The 8,894-nt window shown below is 55.6% G+C and overlaps 1 long non-coding RNA gene across 1 annotated transcript; it reads left to right on the top strand.

Annotated features, from left to right (window-relative positions):
• Positions 1 to 967: 967 nt before the first annotated feature.
• On the top strand, positions 968 to 2,641 carry LOC106898200. The gene is made up of 4 exons (XR_001413896.1): positions 968 to 1,057; positions 1,517 to 1,541; positions 2,169 to 2,200; positions 2,362 to 2,641. It is a non-coding gene; the product is annotated as an uncharacterized LOC106898200 (long non-coding RNA).
• Positions 2,642 to 8,894: the final 6,253 nt, after the last annotated feature.

The raw sequence follows: 8,894 nt of genomic DNA, 5'->3' as shown, positions 1-8,894 counted from the left end.
ATTCCCCATGAGTGATTCACTGGAGAAGATACTGTGGTAACACTGGTACATACCATCCCTGTGCCATCTCTCCAGGTGAGCTCCAAGCTCCTGAACTTTTCCTAAACACCCCCAATGCTCAGGAAGGGGAACAGTTTTCATTTCGCTGCTCCATAGTACGCCAGGCTCTAGCCACAAGAATTCTCTTCATCAAGGATAGGGTGGAAGAGAACATCCAGGAAGCCCAATGGGAACAGCAGAGCTACTTTTTCCTACTGGACATCACCCTGGGGAGCGCAGGGACATACACGTGTTGGTACCAACACAGCAAGTCAAGTGGCTGGGTGAGCTCTGCCCACAGGACACCAAGGAACCTGAATGTCACAGGTAAGAGGTGGCACTGGGCACGGGCAAGCTCTACTCCCGAGTCCTAATGATACCGATTAAGGATGGGAACCCCCTTGTACCCCATGGTGTTTCCTTGGGCAGCTGGATGCTCAGCTCAGACTTTGCATCTGGAGTGATTACTTTGAGTCATGGGGAAGCATCCTGCTTCTCTCCTGCCTCTGCAACACACAAAAAGGACACAGTGGTGGTGCCAGATCTAAGCCAGAGCCACAGCTGTGCAATGCAGGGATTGATTGATCCCCAGGGCTGAGAGATGGTGGGTGAGGGGGTCCCCACGGGTGCTTGGTCTGTGCAGTCCCTGGGAGAGCTGGAGACTCTCACCCTGTCCCTTTCTCCTCCCAGGCAGTGGGTCCAGCTCCCAGGCAGGGCCGTCCACCACAGGTGAGTGATTCCCTCCGGAAACAGCCAGTGTCCCCCAGCTTTGCGCCCAGGGATGCTGGGCTGCTGGCACCAGGGTACGGGGAGGATCATCAACTGGGATGTTGTCTGGCTCTAAGGAAAACTCCTGCTCTACATCTCCCCATGAGATCCATTCTTCTCAAAAACCTTCTCTTCTCCCCAACTCCCCTTTCCCCAGTTTTCCACCCCTTCCCCACTGGCATCATTCTGGGAGTGGTGGCCGTCTCCCTCCTCCTCCTGGCTGCAGCCACCTACTGTGCTGTGAAGAAAGGTGAGTGATTTGGGGACACTGAGGGGAAACAATGAGGTGAAACCCAGAGGGGAGGTTGAATCACCCATCCAGGTTGAGCATTGCCACTTCCTTACCCCGTATCACGGGACGGGGAAAGAAACCTTTTCTTTATCAGCTCTGGGGAGGAAAGGTAGCTGTCACTGAGAAGACCAAATGTTTCCCTGCCGCTGGGAAAGATTTGTTCCGAGCCCTCTGGGCACAAGAAGGGAGTCTCCGAGGGGCAAACACGGCTCCTCAACACTTGGGCTGTGCACAGCTGCTGAGAGCTTGGGAGAAACCTGTCTGAACTCATGGTTGCACAGGCTGGGCTAAAAAGATTAGTCCCTGAGTGAGGTGTGGAGGTTGATCCCATCGTGTTCATGGGGCAGCCCAGAGCATGGAGAGCCAGGGCTGGGCAGTAACTCTGCCTCCCTGCCTCTCCCTTCCTTTTCCTTGCAGGGGCCTGCAGAGAGAGATGCCAAAGGTGAGCACTGATCCCTCCTGGCTGTGGGGCTGGGGCTGATGGGAATGCGGGTGTCCCTCCCGGATGCTTTGGGGTGGTCCTTGTCCATGGGCAGCATGGTCTGTGTCCATGGGTGGCTTCTCCTGTGGTGGAGGCAGGGAGGAGCAGGGCTTACCCCGGGCTTGACTCCAGCCATGGACCTGATGCAAGAAAGCACCATCCATGGGAATGACCCCAAAGTTCCCATTGCTGTGGGATGGCAGTGGGGCCAACGACCCTTTAATAACTTTTCTCCTCGCTCTCTCCACACCTCTCTTGCTTAAAGGTCTGAGAACTCTTCTGCTGACAACGGGAGTTTCTGTAAGTGACAATTCCCCCTGCACCCTCCCCCTCCTGCCAATGGGCACAATGTTCTTCTGCTTCAGGGTCCTCAGAATGCAGAGCTTGTCCCATATTCAATGCTCCTCATAAATATTCTTTATATTCTCAGTAAATTCCCAATAAATCTCAATCAACTCTCTTCATAAGAAAAGTCCCTGTCCCAAGATCAGCTCTTGGAACCTGGGGCTCCCCCCTTCCAGACCTGTTTTTTCTTTAATCTCCCATGTCTTGCTGGTGGTGTGACACTAATTTAGGTTCTCCCTGCAGATGTCAACATTCATAAAACGGGCAGAGTTGAGGTGAGTTCAGCTCCTGCAAAAGGCTTTCAGACTGGGCAAGCTCTTCTTTGCCTCCAAGATGTCCCCTTCCTTGAGGGGGGAGGACAAGGCCCAACCTTCCTTAGGCTGGGATTTTCCAATGCCTTGCTGTGCCTCTCATTGTTCTCCTTCTACTGTGCCAGGCTGGCCCAAGGGCCTGTAACCATGATGGGCACCAGGAGGGTGAGGCTGCTGTCTTTGGCATTTTGAAGGTCTCCAGACAAAACTGCTCCGAAGCTTCACTGTACGCCAACTTATGAGAAGGGGAGAGGTGATGCAGACGGTTTCTGATAAATCCCACCCAAGAAACATCTCTCAATGGATCCTTGTTGGTTCTCTCTCCCCTCCATAAGGACTTCTGGAAATTTGCTGGACATTTCTGGATGGGGGATCAGGAATGGAACTTCATGGGCTACAATTCTCCTTTCCTCCACTGAGACAGAGCTGTAGCTCTTCTTGAGGAACTGTGTCCTTGGAGAGGCATCAGAAAACCCCAAGAGCCCCTAAACTAAAACACCCCTCTCCTAGCTCGGAATGGGGAAAGTATGGAAAATCCATGAGCTGTAAATAAAAGCATCAAGTTGCCCCCCAAACACAACTGAACTTCTCTTGTTTGCCTTATCCCAGCAGAGGTTTCAGGAGAAATACCCCCCGAGAGCAGTGTCTGTCTGTCTCCAGGTCCTGTGACCAAACCCTGGTGCACGGGGCTGACATGGGGACATCAAAACCCAGCCAGTGTGCGAATCTGCAAAGCTCTTTGGAGCTGCAGCCTCAGCAGGAATGCAAACCCATAGGTACCACCTGAGGATAGTTTGGATGCAAGACCATGATGTGAGAGAGCTCAGGTGTCCCCATGACCTTGCCTGGACTCTCAGCACTCCAGTTGTAGGGGCTGTTTTGGGTAGGGTGAGGGCAGGAGATGCCTTTGGTCTGGGCTTTGGGCTTGGGAAGGAAAGCATGGCCAGGCTGGGAAAGGAGAGGCAGCAGCAGAGTGTGAAGAGGAAGGGTTCAGGCTGTGGGAGATGTCTCAGGTGAGCTCAGAGAAGAGAGAGCTCCCCTTTCCATCCCCACGTATCTCCACAGTCCCTTCAGATCTCGACAGCCCCCCTTTGTATCTCTAGGGCTGTCTCTGGGCAGCTCAAGGCCATTCCTGAAGGGACCGGATCAGAGAGAGGTGACACTGCCTGTATTTTATATGTATTGAGCTATCACACCTTGTACATATCTGTGCCCATCACAGAGACAGTTTTGGTGCAAGTCCTCCAGAATAGAGCAGCCCCATTTTCCCAGGGCGGGAGCTCTCTGCCCGAGAGAAAAGGCCAAGGTGGGCAAGGCTCCCTGTGCCCTCGCCGTGCTGGAGCGCTATCGGGGCTGGCTGCGGGAGCGGCTCACCGTGGCATACGTTGTGGTGGGCTCCATCTCCTGCACCCCACGCTGTGGAGGGAGGAAGAATCCCTGTTAGTTCCCCTGCTGGCTCCGAGCCCTGCACAAGCATCTTCCCTGGTGTGCACTTCACATAAAGAGGAAACAAATTTCTGAAGATAAAAAAAAAAAAAGCATTTTCTTGGTGGAAAAATATGTTGTTGTTGGAGAAGTGTCACCCATGGAGAAGAATCAGGTGAGGTAAATGTGGGCAGGTGGACACAGAAATACACGTCTTCTTCTCTAAGGGCATCGCTTGGGTTCATGGTGGGAAAAACCCAGAGAGACTCCCCACCCCAAGACACCACCACAGACCCCGACCAGCACATCCCGTCCCTGGGGGCCCCGCTCCCTGCTTTGGCACCAAAGCTCTGCCACCACTCACCCTGTTATGTCCAACGTGGGCGATGGTGGCGTCTGTTGGGGGACAAAAACCACATTGTCAGCTGCTGCTTCCCATTGTGGGTTTGGGTGAGACCCATGTGCCTTGGAACAGCAGCTGCCCTGGGGTCAGGACTGAATCCCCTGCCCTGTTTCCCCCTCATTTCACCCCGCTCTGGGCAGCAGAGCCAGCTGCCCTTCCAGCTGGGGAGGGGGAGCAGGGATGGGGGGCTTTGCCTGCATTTCCCCCAACCCACAGAGGACATTGTCTCTCTTTGCCCAACCAGCAGACCTTTCTCTGCCGCTCTGCGCCCGCCTCGGAAACCAAAGTCACCCTGAGAAGAGACGGAGGCACAGGGAGGGTGGGGAGATCTGCCCCTTCCCCCACCCACAGCACCCCCTTTGCTGCAGCCTCTGGGGCCAGAGGTTGCAAGGAGATGGTTTCCCCACCGGCGCCCATCCATGGACCCACATCCTCAGCTGCTGCGCTCTGCTTTGGAGCACAAATCAGGGTGAAGGCAAAATGCAGAGGGGGGGCAAAACCCCCAAAGCCAAGGTGTTGTTGCCCTTGATGGCTGGGCTGGTGTCACCTCTCTCCTGCAGGCAGAAGCTTCCCATTGTGGGTTTGGGTGCTGGAGGGCAGCCCCCCCACAAAAAGTTGTCCCCAAGGAGAGAGGGGTCCATGGCTCACCCAGGGGGAGGAAGTGGTACTCACATTGTATTTCATTGTCAAATGTCACTTCAGTCTCGTGGCTGGGAAGCTGATGTTGCCTGGAGGTGAAGGGAAATGGGTTTTTTGGTCTGTGTCCTGGCTGTGATGGTGCCATTGTGTCCATTCCCATGGATGGCACATTTTATATTGAGTCCAAGGCTCGAGTCATGCCCAGGGCAAGCCCTGTTCCTCCCTGCCTCCACTCCTAGGGAAACCCCCCGCAGACACAGACCATGCTGCCCATGGACAAGGAACACGCCTGGGTAGAGCTCCCCAGCCCCACAGCCAGGAGGGATCAGTGCTCACCTTTGGCATCTCTCTCTGCAGACCCCTGCAAGGAAAAGGAAGGGAGAGGCAGGGACGCAGAGTTACTGCCCAGCCCTGGCTCTCCATGCTCTGGGCTGCCCCATGAACACAATGGGATCAACATCCACCCCTCTCTCAAGGGAGAGATTTTTTTAAGGCCTGCCTGTCAGTGCAGACTGGCTTCTCCCAATGTTTCAGCAGCTGTGGAGAGCGTAAGGCTGAGGAGCCGTGTTTTCCCCTCTCAGGCCAGCTCGGAGACTCCCTTCTTGTGCCCAGAGGGCTGGGAGCAAATCTTTCCCAGGGACAGGGGGACATTTCATGTTCTCCACCACAGCAAACTTTCCTGCCCACAGAAAGGATCCCTTCCCTTCTTATCATATGGGGTAACGAACTGACAATGCTCAACCAGGATGGGTGATTTAACCTCCCCTCTGGGTTTCACCTCATTTTTTCCCTCAGTGTCCCCAAATCACTCACCTTTCTTCACGGCACAATAGGTGGCTGCAGCCAGGAGGAGGAGGGAGACGGCCACCACTCCCAGAATGATGGTTGTGGGGAAGGGATAGCCTTTCAGGGAGGAGGTGACAGCTGCAGGAGAAGCAGAGCAGGAGTTTCCCTTAGAGCCAGACCCAGTCCTGGTTGAAGATCGTCTCCTTCCCCTGGGGCCAGCAGCCCAGCATCCCTGGGTCTGATGCTGGGGAGCATTGGGTGTGCAGGGAGGGAATCACTCACCTGTGGTGTTCGACCCTGCCTGGGAGCTGGACCCGCTGCCTGGGAGGAGAAAGGGACAGGGTGAGAGTCCCTTGGGAGACCATGCAATTGTTGAGATCTCTCCCCCACCATCTCTCAACCCTGGGGATCAATCAATCCCTGCATTGCACAGCTGTGGCTCTGGCTTAGATCTGGCACCACCACTGTGCCCTTGGCGTGATGCTGGGGCAGGAGAGGAGCAGGATGCTCCCTGTGACTTGGAGGAGTTGCCCTGGTGGCAAAGTCTGAGCTGAGTATCCAGCTGCCCAAGGAAACACCATGGTGTACAAGGGAGTTCCCATCCTTAATTGGTGTCATTAGGACTCTGGAGTGGAGCCTGCCCGTGCCCAGTGCCACCTCTCACCTGTGACAGACAGGTTCTGTGGGTTGCTGAGGGCAGAGCTCACCCAGCTGCTCGCCTTCCTGTGCTGGTACCCACACGTGTATGTCCCTGCGCTCCCCAGGGTGACGTCCAGCAGGAAAAAGTAGCTCTGCTGCTTCCATAGGGCTTTCTTGACTCTGCCAAGGCCCCAGGCCCCGCTCCCAAAGCCTGGCAGCCCCAGCCCCGTCCCCCACACGGGCCCAGCTCCCACTCACCCAACAGCAGCAAGGCGACGGTGGGGAGATGGGCCATGGGCGCCCAACTGCCCGCACCCGACGGCCCCTTCCCCATCCCTGGCTGGCCGGAGCTGGCAGGCTCTGCTTTCGCAGCAGCTGAGGCAGCGCCACAAGAGGTGTCCACTCTGGGCGTTGCTGCGCCTGGGAACAACCCACGGGTGGCCGCAGGCGCTTCCCCACACAGAGGAGACACCAAGTCTCTTGGCGGTCCTCTGCTGAGCCCTGCGCATCCTCTGGGGCTTTTCTTCCTGCCTCTCCTGGCTCCTTCTCATGGCTGTGGGGTGGCTGAGTCTCCTGAGGTCCTCTTTGGCCATGGGAAGTGAGGGAATCACAACAAGCAGCCTCTCGTGCTCCCTGTGCCTTGGAAAGACCCACATCTGGGATCTTTTTTGCCAGGGTCATCTTCTACCTAGCCCCAAACCTCAGACCCTGCAGACAGAGCAGACTACAACAAGGCAGGTTGGTGGAGCAGGACTCTGGTGGCAGCCTGTCTGTCTGCATGGAGGAGGGAGGGATTTTGCCACCAGGACTGTCTTGGCCCAGGGAGAGGAACAGCAGCACCTGAGAAGTCAACACAAATTGTGATGTACCAGGCTCTCAGCTGTGCATTGCACATGGTGACGTATGTCTGCCCTGGAGAAGAGAGATGGAGATCTCGGAGACCTTTTCCAATTGAGATGGGTCAGGAAGGAAAGGCCAGGCAGAAACATGAGTGCAGGAAGATGCTCATGACTTTTCATGGGATTTTTTGGCATGTGAGACTCTTGGAACTTTCTTGTAGAGAACAGTGGATCCCACTTGAAGGACAGTCCCAGACGGTCTCAGCACCATCTCAGCTCAGAGCAGCCACTGCTCTTCGCTGCAGCTGCTGGTGCTCAGGTGAACTTACTCTAAAAATAGCCATCCCTTTCTCACATCAGCTCTCTCAGCAGCGAGCTATTTGCCTCCTACTCATTTTGCAGGCTCACACGTTGACCACATGAGAACTTGGCAAGACGAGCTCTCCCAGGGACTGCACAGACCAAGCACACGTGGGGACCCCCTCACCCACCATCTCTCAACCCTGGCAATCAATTGATCCCTGCATTGCACAGCTGTGGCTCTGGCTTAGATCTGGCACCACCACTGTGTCCTTTTGCATGATGCTGGGGCAGGAGAGGAGAAGGATGCTCCCTGTGACTGGGAGGAGTGTCCCCAGTGGCAAAGGCTGGGCTGAACTGCATCCTGACCCCCAACTATCTAGGGACAGGCCATGGGGTACAGTAGGGTCACAGAATAACGGAATTGTCAGAGTTGGAAGGGACCTCGAGAGATCATCTGATCCAACTTCCCTGCTATAGCAGGAACACCTAGAGCACATTACTCAAGACAGCATCCAGGTGGGTCTTGAAGATCTCCAGAGAAGGGGACTCCACGACCTCCCTGGGCAGCCTGTTCCAGTGCTCCGTCACCCTCACGGTAAAGAAGTTTTTTCTCATATTTGAATGGAACTTCCTATGTTCCAGGTTGAGCTGGATAACCATAGTCTTGTGGGTTCTGTGGAGCCCTGGAGTAGAGCCTGTCTGTACCCCAGGTCCAAGTCCCACCTGTGACAGTCAGGTTCCAGGGAGTACTGAGGGCAAAGGAATCCCTCAACTCACCCAGCAGCAGCAGGAGGAAGGCAGGGCCAGAAGGAGACAGCCTGGCACATGCCACCTGCCCCAGCATTTCTTGGGGAGTGTAGGGTACTCTCCCGTGACTTGAAGGAATCACCTCAGATGCAAAGTCTGACCTGAGCATCCCACCTGCACAAGGAAACACCATGGTGTACGAGGGGGTTTCTATCCTCAATTAGTTTCATTAGGACTCTGGAGTGGAGCCTGCCCGTGCCCAGTGCCACCTCTCACCTGTGACAGACAGGTTCTGTGGGTTGCTGAGGGCAGAGCTCACCCAGCTGCTTGCCTTCCTGTGCTGGTACCCACACGTGTATGTCCCTGCGCTCCCCAGGGTGACGTCCAGCAGGAAAAAGTAGCTCTGCTGCCTTCATCGGGCTTTCTGGATCTTCTTCTCCACCCCATGGCTGGAGCTTGGTGTTCAATGGAGCAGCAAAATGAAGCCTGTTCCCCCTTCTGAACCTTGAAGGTGTTCAGGAAGAGGTCAGGAGCTGGGGGCTAATCTGGAGATTTGGCACAGGGTTGGTAGGTGCCAGTGTTACTGCAGTGTCTTCTCCAGAGGATCACACAGGGGGAATCATCCCCCTCTCTCGTCCTATATTCACCCCCGCACACCTCCCTTGTCTGTCCCATCCCTGTGCTCACCATCCCCTGGGGAGCTGCAGATGTCCATGGTGGTCACACTCCCCAGCTCACCCATGTGCCCCTGCCCAGGTTCCCACTGCTGAGTCCTTGCTGGGGGAGCACCTTCCCACCCAGCTGTCTCCATCCTGCACATCCCACTCCTCCCTTTACACAACCCAGAGCCTGTTTTGTGTCGTTTTGCTGTTCCAGG

This window comes from Calidris pugnax, unplaced genomic scaffold (assembly GCF_001431845.1).
Source record: "Calidris pugnax isolate Ruff unplaced genomic scaffold, ASM143184v1 scaffold451, whole genome shotgun sequence".
In the NCBI taxonomy this organism is placed as follows: domain Eukaryota; kingdom Metazoa; phylum Chordata; class Aves; order Charadriiformes; family Scolopacidae; genus Calidris; species Calidris pugnax.
This window is presented reverse-complemented; position numbering and strand designations above follow the sequence as displayed.